This window comes from Cydia amplana, chromosome 13 (assembly GCF_948474715.1).
Source record: "Cydia amplana chromosome 13, ilCydAmpl1.1, whole genome shotgun sequence".
Taxonomy (NCBI): domain Eukaryota; kingdom Metazoa; phylum Arthropoda; class Insecta; order Lepidoptera; family Tortricidae; genus Cydia; species Cydia amplana.
Genome location: NC_086081.1, coordinates 15414977 through 15430237, shown reverse-complemented (window position 1 = coordinate 15430237; position 15261 = coordinate 15414977).

The window sequence follows — 15261 nt, the reverse complement described above, 5'->3', positions numbered from 1 at the left end:
TTATAACATACAAGAGGCTAAGATGGGGCTAAGGCTGTTGTTACAAAGAGAGGCTTATGCATAGTTTAAGTTGTTCATGTGTTACGACTTCATTGTTAGCTTTATTAGGCTTAGTGCTGGTATTATGTAGGTAATAAATAATAATATTGTAGGTTCTATTATTCAGATCGCCATATTCGACTGTATTCTTTGTATTTAATAAAGTGTGACGTATGTAAAATACATTTATGCTTTAAGGTCTTAACTTTTGAAGTCTAGCCTTTGTTAGGGTAGTGGAAAGTAGATTTTAAACAAAATAAAAAGGCGCTCTTCTGATCTACGGGTGTGCTTGTCGATATTCATATTTTTATTTATTTCGATTTTTATAAATGTGGTATTGCCCCATAGATGTTTGGAATACTGTAGAATTAGATTGTAGTGCCATCGTAATTATGTATTGTCGTCTTTATTCTGAACCGATCTAAAAAAATATAAATTAACCGCGGCTCCTCGATTTCTACCTACTCTTTTTGACCGTACCGTATCTACAATCAACACAATCGAATATTTGTCTCGGCCAGTATCATGCGATCAGAATCGTGCCCTGCAAGTAAACTCCATTCATCCCGTTCCCCTTACTCCAAACAAAGGTCGCTTGGCCCTTCTCTGGAATACCTCCATCTCTCTCCAGCACACGAATCGGTGAACTTTCTACGCTCTTGCGCATCTCATAATCTTTGATGCCCGCCCTTCAAAATAAGACCGTACAGCCGTTAAAATACCGTTTAGATTTCAGTGACATGGTAACGTTTGCGCATCTTAAAATCTTTTACTGCATCCATTCAAATTCAAGACGTATGGTTGGAAGAATAACGTTGAGATTTCTGTGAAACAGTAACATTTAAGATTTTACCTTTATTTATGTCGCTCGTGACTATGGATAGTACTGCACGTCCGATGGTTCTGTTTAGGATTTGTGTTTAGCTGTTGACTCGAGAGAGATGATTGTCGATAACCCACCCATTGTATCTCCAACCTTAATATCCTACTCACACGGTTGTATTTAGATTGGAGGCGTTATTATCTCGAATACGAGTCGTGGTTTCGTACCCTAGGGGTGATGGCTCGGCCACGCTGGACTTTAACTCAAACCAAAAAGACGTAAGTCTCAAGAGGTTCCCATACGTTCGAAGTCTTATATATGTTTACATATTTGAATCTTACTCGTTTGTAATAAGGCGATGGGTGTTAACATATATTTGATGTCCATTGAGCATTCGTTTTTAAAAGTCAGATATTGTGCAACGCCACGGGGGCCCAGGCCTTGCATTGTTGCCCGTTATGCTTGGTCGATTTCTTTGCCTTTATTTGAGTGATTTATTGGAAACTCCTGTTATTGAACATATTGTCCGTAATTCGTGTGTATGGACCTGTTATTGGGAAATGTGTCATCTGAAATCGCTATTCGATTATGTTATTTGACGAAGTAATAGTATAGGAATATAATAACCTGTTTATTTGTTTACAAGGTGACTTAGTAATGGAATGACTTCATTTAATAATTCTCGTTCTGAAACCGGAAAGTTAATTCTTTTTTAGCTCAATTTTGAATGAAGTGCCTACATATTTATTTGTTGTCTTTGGTTGAATGCCATTATTTCGTAAGTCTCTCTGTAAGTACATATAATATGAGCCTGTTTTTAAGCACGTAGAGTCCAAAATTGTTTTTTAAAACGTGACTTTTTGATACAAAATCTATTGATTTAGCAGGTCTCAAAATGTACCCCTAAGCGGTGCGATTGTCAACACATAGGATAACTTTAATTGATCAGCCTTTGGCAAGTGGCAACTGGCAACAACCAAATAACAAGGGAGTAAGTGGCAACGGACTCACCAGCTATGGTCTATTCCGCAACCATACCTTAGTTTGACATTTACTTCCATAAACCTTTAGCACAGTTGGTATAATAGAAATACAAACAGGTAATAGTACCTACTACGTACAGATTTGCCATTGCGACGCCAACAATCATTATTTTCCTTCCCTAACGGTTGGTTGTTTGGTTTTAAATGCACCACCTACAATCTTTTCTGCTTTGCTCTATGGTTCACTGGTATAATAAGGATCACTGGTGTAATATCTCCTCGAAACCAGCTGGTACCCTCTGTTGCCCAAGAATCCTCTCCTTAATCTAATTTTTATCCTTTTTGAACTCGTTTTTTTAATCTTTGTTTACGAATATTCAGTTAACAATATGACCATTACGTACATTATACAATGGGCCTGCTATACCTACATATATTCCGTACAACCTAATATCTACAACCGTGACCTTTATTCATAATTTGTAATTAATTACTTGTGATGTTATTAATTGTTGCAACAATATTCCATAACCTAATTTTCTACCAAAATGCCCGGATCTAAGAAACGTAAAGCCCAAAGATCAGAAAAAGCTTAACCACCTTCGTGTTTCTAAATGCGTTCCATCCTTTTGTACAATTGTGTACCAAGAGGCAAATTCGACTTAATCTATTTAACAGCTTATAATATGGCGTGAATATGGCGATGGCATGGCTATACTATTAAATACCAAAGTATTGAGAAGTGGATATTGCGACTGAATTTAGGACAGGTCATAAAAGACTCATAATATTTGCAATGTCGCCAGCTGTCATGAAGCAATTAAGAATTGCGCCGTTAGTGCAAAATAGGTGCGGACATTCCTTACATGCCGGGTTTATTCCCGAAGCATCGTGAGGGATCATCTTACGCTGGTCGTCACACAAGTATTGGAGCCACGGGTAGTTTAAACTGGCAAATTCCTGACCTAGATGTGTTTTTAGATCGATGGTGTACCGTTATTTTCCCGCCAAACTTTTTCCCCGATTTTTTTAGAAAAATTAACAGTTTTTTCGTATTATAGATTCTTTCTTATTATAAGTACTCGTACCTAATAGAGTTTTTTAGATAAATTTCTTATTTTTCTTCTCCTTGTTAACCTATGCTTAGATTAATAGGTAAATAAGTTAAAGCAATGTTAAGTACTACGTCAAACTGCTCAAGTCCTGAGACTTTGATAGTATAAATTACCCATGGCGCCAATACTACACCTTTACAGTTACCCCGATATCGGCCAGCATAGGTCAGCCTCAGAGCAGATCGCGACCTTTCGGATTAGCAGGTGTGTTTTAGCTCATAGCTGTATGGCTATGGGATGATTTAGATCGTATTGTGTTTATGACGGCGCCGTGGGAACTGGGTACAAGGGTTAGGTTTATGAATAGTTTAATAGCTCTGTGCGAATATTAATTTATGTGAATAGGTGTAAAATAAAGGTAAACATAAGGAGGTAAGGAGGTAGGTAAGGTAAGGATAAACGTGGGAGGAAGATCACCAAAAACGGTTTTTTTTTAAAGATAACATAAAGATAAAAGATAGTTTATTCAAGTAGGCATATTATAATGCACTTATGAACGTTAAATAAAGCTACACTAGCTCCAACCCTACACCACTGCCTCGAGAAGATTTAAATCCCCCCTCAATTGGAGGAGGGTATCCCAATATGGGACCGGCAACGAACTCGGCGGGACACATATCTTTTCAAAACATTTTTACATCTTATAATTAACATGCAATACAAGTAAGTAAATACATTTCGTTGAAGACAAACAAGGTCTTAACTATAGATACCGTGTTACTTTAAGATACATATTTTACTGGCAGTGGCAATATTGCAAACGCGAAACGCACTGTCCATCTTTTCTACAGACCATTTTGTGATACTCTTTTCACAGCTACTGTTGCGAAGTCGATTATGTCAAAAAGTTACTTCCGACGCTGACAGTACAATATCATATCTGAAACAGATCGAATAACTGAAACCCGAATTAGCCTGTATGTCTATGTAATTAGGTTTAAGAAGTGTGGTGTGAATGATGGTGTGCAGTGGTGTGTAAACGGGCTGAACAATACGGAATGGCGATGGCGGATCGTTTAAAAAGTTTAATTGGTTCTGCCGAATCCCGATATCGGGACGCGAGAACTTTTATTTCAATTGAGTAGACCCGTGTAGGGTAGACCGAGGCGAATCGGAGTAGAGGGCGAATCGGTTCGGATCAATTAATGATTCCTTATCCTGTAGTAAGGCAGAGAGGCGTAGTAGAGAGTACTCCCTTCAGGCGGGTATGGTGCCTGGGGTCCAAAGTCCACTGCGAGTTAGTCAGAAGTTGTAGGTATATATAGCAACTGACATTCGGAACTCCGTAAACACGATGTAGCGTTCTACATAATAACGTTCTAGCGTGCTAACGCCATCTCTTAGAATATTGTGACATGACGTCGACAGTGACAGAGGAGACGCCACAGCCTTTTTTTTTGGAAATTCTAATCGATAGGTTTATCCTGTGGGTATATCAAAATGATATGAAACTCTTTCTCAATGGTTGCGTGTGATCCTTCGCTCTTTGTCTAAATCTAAAACACTCACATGTTTGAGAGTGTGACTTATAAAGTTATGAATCACTGTTCATTATACCTACTGAAGACCAATACCAAGGTTAAGTTCAACAGAGGCCATTTATTACTCTTACTTTCACTGAACCTTTTTGAATCGATTTATATTTTTTCCTTACCCAAACATCTATTAATAATATCGTAGAAATAGAAAATAGATCTCGCAACGCGATAGACATTTCCAAGGCACATACAAAATGCCCAAGTCGTTACAACCCTGTAATGTCGTTCTTGACCCTCAGAAACTGTCGCCAACTGTCGTCATGTGAGTATCAGTGTAGGGGTGGCGACCCCTACACTGATACTCACATCGACATACAATGCTCTGTCCCTTTCGCCTTTCAACCATAAATCGATAGATCGAAAGGGAGAGAACGATCGTGAAGCTAGGGCTGTCCAATATGTCTTCCGTTAAGTCACTCTTTGTAACAAATTGCGAAACGACAAATATGGGAACCCTTTTCGAATGAAAAACGGAATTGCGAACGACAGCACGATTAGTACGAATACGTATTGCTTAGAGTTTGGTTAGTAAAAAAAATAATTGGTTTTATAGAAGTTTATGTGACTGCTACCTATACTTTAAAATACGAGTGTAGGTTAATGAAACGAGATGAACTAAAACAACTATTCAATCTATTATTAATAAACAAGTAGCACAACAAATACGTCTAAATCCAATACTGAACTCCGTATAATAATCATCAGCCCGAAATTAATTATTTACTTACTAATCAGTTCGCACAATAATATATTACGCGTCTATTCGAATAGAAACTAATAATATCCCCTTTGAGCAATTAATGGCATAATTTGATTTCGATCGTAAACACAAATAAGAGGCTGATTCTGAGTTTGAAATCTGAAGGGCCCCACACTAGCGAGCGTGGGTCTCTATTGTTTCCATAAAGTTTTAAGTCGTAATGTATTGTTGGTCCACATTTTCGTTAGTCATAAATTGTTTTTTCTCAGAAACGAGTAACTTTTCAGAGTTGCCATAAAACAAACCTAACCTAACCTAACCTATCCATAGGATAACCTTAGGAAATTCCTTGAAAAGTTAACGGTTTCAAAATGTTGACTAATGATAATCTATCAATCATTACATTATGACTTTCAATCGGGTCTCTATTGTTTCCCATAAAGTTTTAAGGCATAATGTATTGTTAGTCATAATTTGGTTTTTCTCAGAAATGCGTAACTATGTCAAACAAAGGGATCCGCTTTCAATCATTATGTCAAACAAAGGTATTCGAGCGAGCGTCACCCGAGCGTTGGCGTCTAGTCAACTCTATGGCTGCAGCTCGACACAACGTTGGCGAAACAGAACTGCGCAGCGACGCCATTTTCAGTAACGCTGACTAGACGCCGACGCTCAAAAGACGCTCGCTCGGATCCCTTTGTTTGACATAATGATTGAAAGCGGATCCCTTTGTTTGACATAATGATTAAAAGACATAATATAGTGATTGACAGATTATTTACATTTGTCATAATTCTGAAACCTAGGCACAGTAGGTTTCAGAATTATGACAAATGTAAATAATCTGTCAACCTAGCCGCTTCCATACAATTAAAGTTACGCTCTCAAGTCGCACAGCATCTCGGGCGCAAAAAAACCTCATAACACGACTCTTAGTGTGCGTTTCACGTTTACCAATAATATAGCGTATCATATCAATATCAAAACCATAATGAATTTTAAAATCCGAATACAGCTATACAGTTGCTCGACTGCGGAGAGTAGAGACTTTTGTAGGTATTCATTTAATTAAGAAGTTTCGCTTGAATTGAAACCGAAGTTTTGGTTTTGTCAATATTGGTTTACATATCTATAGCTGTTTCCTATATGTATTGATTTGCGAGTAAATAAACAGCTTAATGGAGAGAGTCTAATGTTTTCAAATTTTCCGAGAAAGAAAAATATTTTACCGAACATAATTTGGCAAATAAACATCTAGTTTTATGAAAATATTTTCCATAATGTCAATACCCAGAGGAAAATGGAGATAACGATTGTACGGAGAACCGGTAGTCCTATTTCGTCTTAAGTTTCAACGATTGTCAACTTGACTAGCCCGGAATGTAAGATTTCCAACGGAATTAGTAAGGAACATGTCACGAAGGACAGAAGGTTTGTCGCGGTCACGTAGGCGATGAATGATAAGACAGGCACGAAGACGCACGTTGAAGAGAAAGGTAAGAGCCCTCTAGTGTACGTTATTGTACTTACCTACACTTATAGCCTCCTAAGGCACAAAAATCTAAAATTTGCCACTGAAATTTGAACCTAAAGAGTCCTACTTAGAGTTGCCTAATAGAGTTGATTTTGCGTTGTTTGATAATTGAACGAAACAAACCAAATGCGACTCTGTTCCAATTGAATATGATTTAAATTTCATCGAATTGAAGAAGTACTATAGGTAGGACCTTGGGCCTTAGGAGGCTATAGCGGTCAAACCTTACAATAAAAACGCAAAGCATGATGTAAAGCTGCATTTCTGGTATGTTATTTGGAGTATTTGGAGCAATGTGAAATAATGTTTTGCAAACCAAATAAAGTAGTGCTCCCTGCATAGTTTGCGGAAAGACTACTGACAAAAACCTATAGTTTTTTTAATAAAATTGCAAAAACTTTGCAAACTACGCAGAAATACAAGATTAAGAAATAAATATATGGAAGTCATTTTTAGGGTTCCGTACCCAAAGGGTAAAAACGGGACCCTATTACTAAGACTCCGCTGTCCGTCCGTCCGTCCGTCCGTCCGTCCGTCCGTCTGTCACCAGGCTGTATCTCACGAACCGTGAATACCGTGATAGCTAGACAGTTGAAATTTTCACAGATGATGTATTTCTGTTGCCGCAATAACAACAAATACTAAAAACAGAATAAATAGTTATTTGTACAACAAGTGATCAAAGTTTGATATTTCTTCGAGTGCTTATTTGAGTCCCGTGCAAGCGAAAGATTCTATAATAGATTCACGAGCGTAGCGAGTGAATCTAATTTAGAATCTTGAGCGTAGTAAGGGACTCAAAAGCGCACGAGATGTAAATAACTTTGATCTCGTGTAGTACACAACATTTTTCACCTCAGCGCAGTGAGAACATACCTATTAGACAACTTGAAAAATGTAATCCTTCTTCATCACTTAATACCTGCACTCATGTTTTCTTAAGATATACAAACAATTAAGTTTAATTACCGCAATGGAACACAAAAACAAAACGTAATAATAAATTCCAGTAAAATAATATAGAAAAAACAAACATTAACTGACACTTCAATCGCCAACTTTGACAACAAAAAAAATCTTTGTAAGATACGGTCCAAATTGCGGATACGTACTATTTGTCAACTATGGTAGAAATTCTTAAAAGTAAAATAATTAATTTTGCGTGATGATCTGTGTATTTTTTGAGTTCCGTTATTTTAATTGTACAATAAAATACCTAAAATATAGTATTTTATCAGTTTTTATGAAATCTTAAACTTTATTTTTATTTATTAATTATTAAGAATTCATACTCGTACGTGGTTTGGAACGATGCGGTCTGAAGTTTTTCGGGGGTCTATTATAAACCGTGAATATACTGTTGAATGTCGTTTTAACTTTTTTTTGTCTGTTTCTTTTTGCTAACAGTGTGAAAGGGACAGAGATAATAGAACCCAAGTATTTCGAACTTTTATTAGACCCCGCATGTTGAAATGACATTTGACTATAAAGGTCACTTGAATGTCATTTTGTCTCACTCAGTGAGCAAAATCGCATTTTGCTCACTGTTTTTAAGAATCAAAGTACCCTTGTTCGAGCTGCTGAGGTGAAAATAAATATTTAAGTGGGGCTCCCATACAACAAACGTGATTTTTGACCGAAGTTAAGCAACGTCGGGCGGGGTCAGTACTTGGATGGGTGACCGTTTTTTTGCTTGTTTTGCTCTATACTAGTTATAATTGTGTACCTATATGTGTATATATGTCTGTGATATTTTCCCCGGCCCTTGACAGCTGTCGCAAAGATCCAAGCTATAAAGTTAAATTATGTTATTACTTAGTCTAAATTTTCTACAGAGCAACGTGACAGCAAACTTTTACTGAAATTCGTTTTAGACAAAATGTTTGCTAATTAAAGCATATTTAATCAAGCGTTTGTATTGGGTACTTATAGGCCTTAAACTTCTTAAAGATTAATTTTGTATATTAATTTAATTGTTTGTACTTATTTATAATAATATTTATTAGAGCCCGCGGCGAATACAAACATAACATTACAGATTATTTTTGAAATAATTAGTTTTTTGAGATAATATTTACTTACAAACATCAATATTTACGTTCTAGAATATTATTAAACGAGAATTTTGTAACATGAAGAGTATTTTATACAGGATTCATTATACAAGTTTATCATCTCAAAATGATTTAATTAATTTAGTTAGTAATCGTTTCTCTGTTTTGACTTATTAATAATTTTAACCCATTTTGTTCCTCGATATTTCAAAGACGGCTTGGATACCTATTTTATTTTTTGTTTGAGAGGTTATAGTGGTATTTCTGATTAAGACTACATACAACGACAGAAAACTATAAGCGTCTAGATATCCACAATGAAATGAGCTGCGTAAAAATAGTATAAAAGCAAATAAAATAAAAATTATAAAATAACCTATCTACGCTACCCGTCCCCAATTTCCCCTTATCATTGTTTTATGAAAACCATACAAAAACTTATTCCAAATTCTAAATGTTGAATACGCTCATGAATACCATGATACAATATATAGCAGAATTATGATTGAATGCTAGTTAAGGCGAAGTTATGTTTGAAAGGCTACTTTAGGGCGTAACCCTAAAGTCGCCTTACGTATATTTTGCCAATACATACTTATTTTCAATGTACCGCAAGATTGACAACGGGGTTGCTAAACACACACTATGCGTGTAATGAGTGTAATGACACAGCAGTGAGTCGGCATGCGGGGTCAGCGGGTCAACCGACCTGGGGCAACACAAGGGCAACATGACTCGATACAGAACACACTGAAACTGGGTTCGTTTAGTGAAAAACAATTATTTTATTTTGATTGTGAAAAAAAAGCTATAACTCCCTATAGGGACCCATAGGGAGCTAATAACCCCCTCGTAGCAAAATGTATTATTGTTGTTAAAAAAAGAGGTTTGAAAAACGTCCAAATCATAGTGTCCTATTGCACTTCTGCATGTATGGACTCGAATTAAGAAGGCCGAAGAGAAGCTCAGATTTTGTTTAAATACCTCGCTACGCTCGGGATTCAAGTATGTATTCCGCTTCGTTCAGGCTCCAATGTATGCCCACGCCGTAAATATGTAGTCTACACACATTCTACTATTGAAGGTTATCAGGGCCAGCTATGTTTAGGGTTCCGTACCTCAAAAAGAAAAAAACGTAACCCTATAAGGGTGATCACTCGTGCGTCTGTCTGTCTGTCCGACCATTCCCCCCCCCCCTTTATCTTCAAAACTACTGGGTCTAACATTTTGAAAAAAATACACAGTTCTTTAAGAACCTACCTATAGACAGATGACAGGAAAACCTATTAGAAATGGAACGCGAGTCCGACTCGCACTTGGTCGGTTTTGTAAGTGTTAAATAAATCTAATTGCTTGTAATAAGGTCGAGTGTCCCTCGATAGCCTGAATTAGTCTGTTATCGTCAGTTTCCGGAGCATAGTCGGCCACATCAAGCGTGACAAGTGATAAGTTATCACTATAGGGGTTCACGGCGGTGGTTAGAATGTCGGAATCTATCTATTGCACTATATTGAGCTGTTGTTGTGTGTACTATTTGATGATAGCACAGAACGGAACAGGATAAATAACAGGTTATGATTTTGATCTAGATTTGTTATAGATATATGATCTGTTAGTGACAATAAGTTTTGAGAAAAAAAAAACATTTTTGGTACAAGCTTTTATCGCTGACTGTACTTTTCTTTCCACAGATAACTAATATTCATCTAGACAATTTTAAAAACCCCAAACACAATTTGGTTGCGTTGTTTTATCACAGAGTTCCTATGGTCACCTCCTGTCTCTATCATCAGATCAGCTCCATGGTACCATAATATTGCATTGTCACCCGATTTACACAGGTTTGCAAATTTTCAGCTTCATCGGAAACCGGGAAGTGGGTCAAATTTAACTTGCAAGATTTGACCCATACAAACATACATTTAGGTACGTACAATGCAAGTTAAGTAAAAGCTTGTAAAAAGGGACGTTTTTGGTAAAAAAAATGTCACTTTTGACACTGTCAGATCATTATCATATCGGAAACAGATCGAATAACTAAAACTCGCATTCCTGGAAGTCGGCAAGGATAGAAGCGAACATAAATTGTAAACTGTGTCAGTACTAATACTTAGTAGAACGCAAGTAATGCGTTTAAATGTGACGCCAGTGACGCAAACTACGGCACAGAGGAGTAAACTGAACAGAGAAACAGCTTATGCAACTATACTGTACGGAACAAGAGCGTTTTCACATTAGACTTATATCGACCGGGGATATGAACCGTGATTACCTTTTGCATGGTTTTTGAGCTCCCAATATTCGAGCAGCCGACGCGCACGAATGAGGGTAGACCGAGCGCGGTCTTCAAAACTTTGACACCCACCCGCTATCTTCAGTTACCCGTGAACAAGATGCATGTAACTGCGCCGAAATATCGGGAGCTCGAAAACAATACATAAGGTAATCTCTGTACCTACATATCCCGGTCGATATAAGTCTAGTTGTCACAGAACGTTTGCCTGCAATGAATATACATATACATACTCTGTCCAGTTTAGATGTCTGTGTTATAAGGGTGAAAGATGCAAATTTACGATAATGTCCGTCTAACGGTTACTCGAGCCAAGGGTTTATTGGAAGAATTCATATTCGTTTTTTTAAACTTTTCGTCGGAATTGGAAAATGGAAATTGAAAAATTTTAGGTCACTTTAGATGTGAATAAATTTATTCAGAACTTTTTTTATAGTCCTCTAAGTCCATCCATAGTTATCGTCAAAACTGTGAATCAATCTTAATTATGAATTATTATATTCTTACCTTATTCATAAAACTTTACGGACCTGATTTAGTTAAATTATGTTTTATCCCTTTCTTACAAATACATAAGTCAAAATGACAGATAAAGACAAACGATTCATAGCTAATTCAGGCCAGTAACGCGTTTATAAATATGTAACGCCATTAGTCTTCAGTATTCAGAAAAGTGCCACGTTGATTCCTCATAGCAGGGAAGAAAAAGCCCTTTTCCGAATAGATGATGTGAAAAGTAAATTACACTGCAATACTGTAACAGCTTTGTACGAAATGCAATATCACTTCGCATGCCCCGTATACACGAGTTTTTCAGCTGTCGTCCGCACTTGCTCGCTTCGATTTGTACTAAAACAATAGCGTTGAAAATTGTTGCTCAAACAGTTTCATTGCAACACTTTCGCAAACTCGTATCTTACACTTTTTGCTGCTCGCAAATTGAACCTTGATGTAACGGTAATATAGTTTAAAATTGAAGTGGAAATGTAAGGAAGATAAGTGTGTGTTAAAGTAAGTAGTTGAGATAAATGTAGGATTCTAGTAGTGTTGGTTGACCGTCTGGGTTGGGATTTGTTTTGTCTAAAATGCTCGGGAGTGTTGAGAAATAGGATTATGTGAATAACGTGAAGTGTTTTCACAAATGTAATGCAGTGTACCGAGGGGAATGGAGGAAGGGACTTTTAAAATGTAATGGTACAGTCGACGTCAAAGATATATTTACATTTTTCGCCTTATTATAAAGGAGTAAGGTGCAAAAGCGTTAACATATCTTTGACGAAAGACGAAAATGTTAAACCCTAAAAACTTTACACAAGGCTTTTTTTTTCCTGAAACTTTGACAGCTCACATAGTGGAATTGACAGGCTCAACGATGTCTTTCAATTGTTATTTTTACTGTCAGCCCTGATAAGTGATAAGGGTTAATACAGGGGTTATCAAAATATTCAGGATGATAAGTTGATTTAAACTGAGTTCACTGACATCTTGTCGGTGTGAAATTAAATGAAAACACTGTTTTAGTAATAACGTTTTTTTATTTCTAAGTTTAATTTTACCTAAGCCTTTTGAGACCGTAGCGTAAAGGTTGTTGGCCTTGCCTCGCCTACAAAGAAAGCTGTACTTATGGATGTTTTCTATACAATTCAATATACCTAATTTAAAGTTTGATCAAGATAAGTCTACAACGATTTTGATAGCACACGCAGTGCAAGTGTTATTTATACGTCATAATTTCATAGAAGTTTGACGTTTACAATAACACTTGCACTGCGTGTGCAATTAAAATCGCTGCTAACTTATCTTGGTCTCTATTTAATGTATTTTGAGTATGATTGTGTCCTATTATTTTAACTTTGTATTAAACGAAAATCTGTTAAAAATATAGTGTGGGAATATGTATGCATACACATAAATATAACTGTAGGGTTCGTGTTGAATATAACGTTCACCGTTCGGTTACAGTGTTTGTAACTAGATGTCGCTAGTGTAAGCTACAAGGGATCGCCAGTTAATCCTTCCTCGGCCCTACTTAGGCTCGGTTTACATTGAGTTAGTCACAGGCGTTCGCACGGTTGTTGACAACTTGTTGTTGGGAGATACAGGCGTTGAAGGGGGTTCGGACCCCGGCTCTTTCCAATGAGTATCATGAAACTTATGTACGAAAATCATTCGGTTTTCATCGTCATTGTTGTTGCGGATAAGTTCGCCTTTGTTTTTAATCAACTGTGCTTCCTGTATTATTTAAGTAGAGTTAGGGGCTTTGTTTACGGACTTGGTGTGTGTATACTTATTTAGTGTAAATGAAGCTTTATCCCTAACTCTAGGAGCCCGTAATGAAGGTTCTACTCTCGAAATTGATTTGTGTAGTACCTATGTACTTGCTCAGTGTAATCGAAGCCTTAGCTCCATCGCTCGCAGGCGGCGCTTGTTCGACACGTTGCTCGGATGGCTTGGAGCATATCCAAGATTTATTTGTGTTTTACTAACGAAAAATATATGCACTATTTGTGTAATATCAAATAACCACGACGACGACTTACTGCCCAATTCGAAAAATGCTTATAAGATATCACAGAGATACGATGCCGATCTGTCAGTGTCAAAAGTGACATTTCTTCAACCAAAAACGTCACTTTTGACACTGACAGATCGGTATCGTATCGCTGTGCCAGCTTATAAGAATTGTTCGAATTGGGCCGTTAAGTAAAATTGTGTTGAAAATGTTGGAATCGCTTTCATGATACAATCATACAGATCTTTACTCGTAAGTCTAAAAATGATGTATTTTCCGAATTTTATCTAAAGAGCCGCTTTCGTCTAATTGTGTATTGATTGAACTCAAATATGTCTTGAAAATAATACATATTTTAAAATAATTTATTTTATTAAAATCGTAACGTGATATTGAAGCCTGCAGACATCAGGCTACTGACAGACTGACATTACAGACAGGTTCTTAACTTCTTACTCAGTGTAATCGCAGCCTTAGCTCCGTCGCTCGCAGGCGGCGCTTGCTCGACACGTTGCTCCGATGGCTTGGCGAATGCGAATGCCCATGATTTATCGACGGTGTTTAAAATATGTTTTATTACTCGGGAGGATATAAGTGGAACTATGTGGTATGTGGGAAATGTAGCTGTAAATAATAAGCAATTTCTGCGTGAACGACTTCAATGTTTTATACTGTTGTAATTTTAGGACGGGCCTTACGGGCACTAAAAACGGTACTACATAGTTGAGTGGTATCACTCACGAATTCAAGCCAATCGTGCAGTCTAACGCACTATTTTCGGCCAATCGCGCGCGTGATGCGAACTCATCAACCAATCGCGTTGTAGCGGTGTCACACCGCTGTACTGGCCCTACTCATGCCCCATTCTTATTGCCCGTAAGGCCAGTCCTGCGATATATGTCAATGGTTGTTGTAAAAGTATTATTTGTATGTCTTTCCCATCACGGAACAATGGTGTTCCGGACCTTTGGGAGGCGTGCGCGGAGCCGAAGCCAACACCTAGAGTCCCTTTAAGTGGCACACCGAGCGGATGCTGCCCTTGCCCGTGTCATGGAACGCACGTAGAGGCAGCACCCGCTAGGGTGTAAGGACTATTGGTAGTTGATGGAATCTAAAGATGAACTAGGCTATTGGGTATTGGGTGATAGTGATGGACTAAATACTGGATATAAAACCGGATTACTCGTATGTTTAAAATTACTTACAAAAAAAAAGTCGGCTAGGGTTTAAGAAAATCACTAGGTATGATACTTACTATTTCTTTGCGCTAGAAGTAGAGTAGACTAGAAGTAGCAGGAGAAGTATCACAGCAAATAAGGGTTAATTTCTTCTGTTACTGATATTGACATTGGTGTTACCGGAACATTACATATACTTGTACGCTAATTATCTGTCATTCATAGACATACCAATACAATCTCAGTTAAATCTTTACTACTAACAAGCCCCATTAACATCCATATCCATGCCCTAAGAAATAAAATCTTACTCGACCTTTAAATCTGTACTGATAAAAATATAATTGCTCCCAAACATTCAAATATCAAATCTATTTTTGAAGACTTACGGTTCAAAATAGATCGTAGTAAAAGTAACCCTTTAAACATTCCTATGACAAACGATCTTTCCCTGCATGAGAAAATGAGCTCTAACACATAAGAAATAAGGTT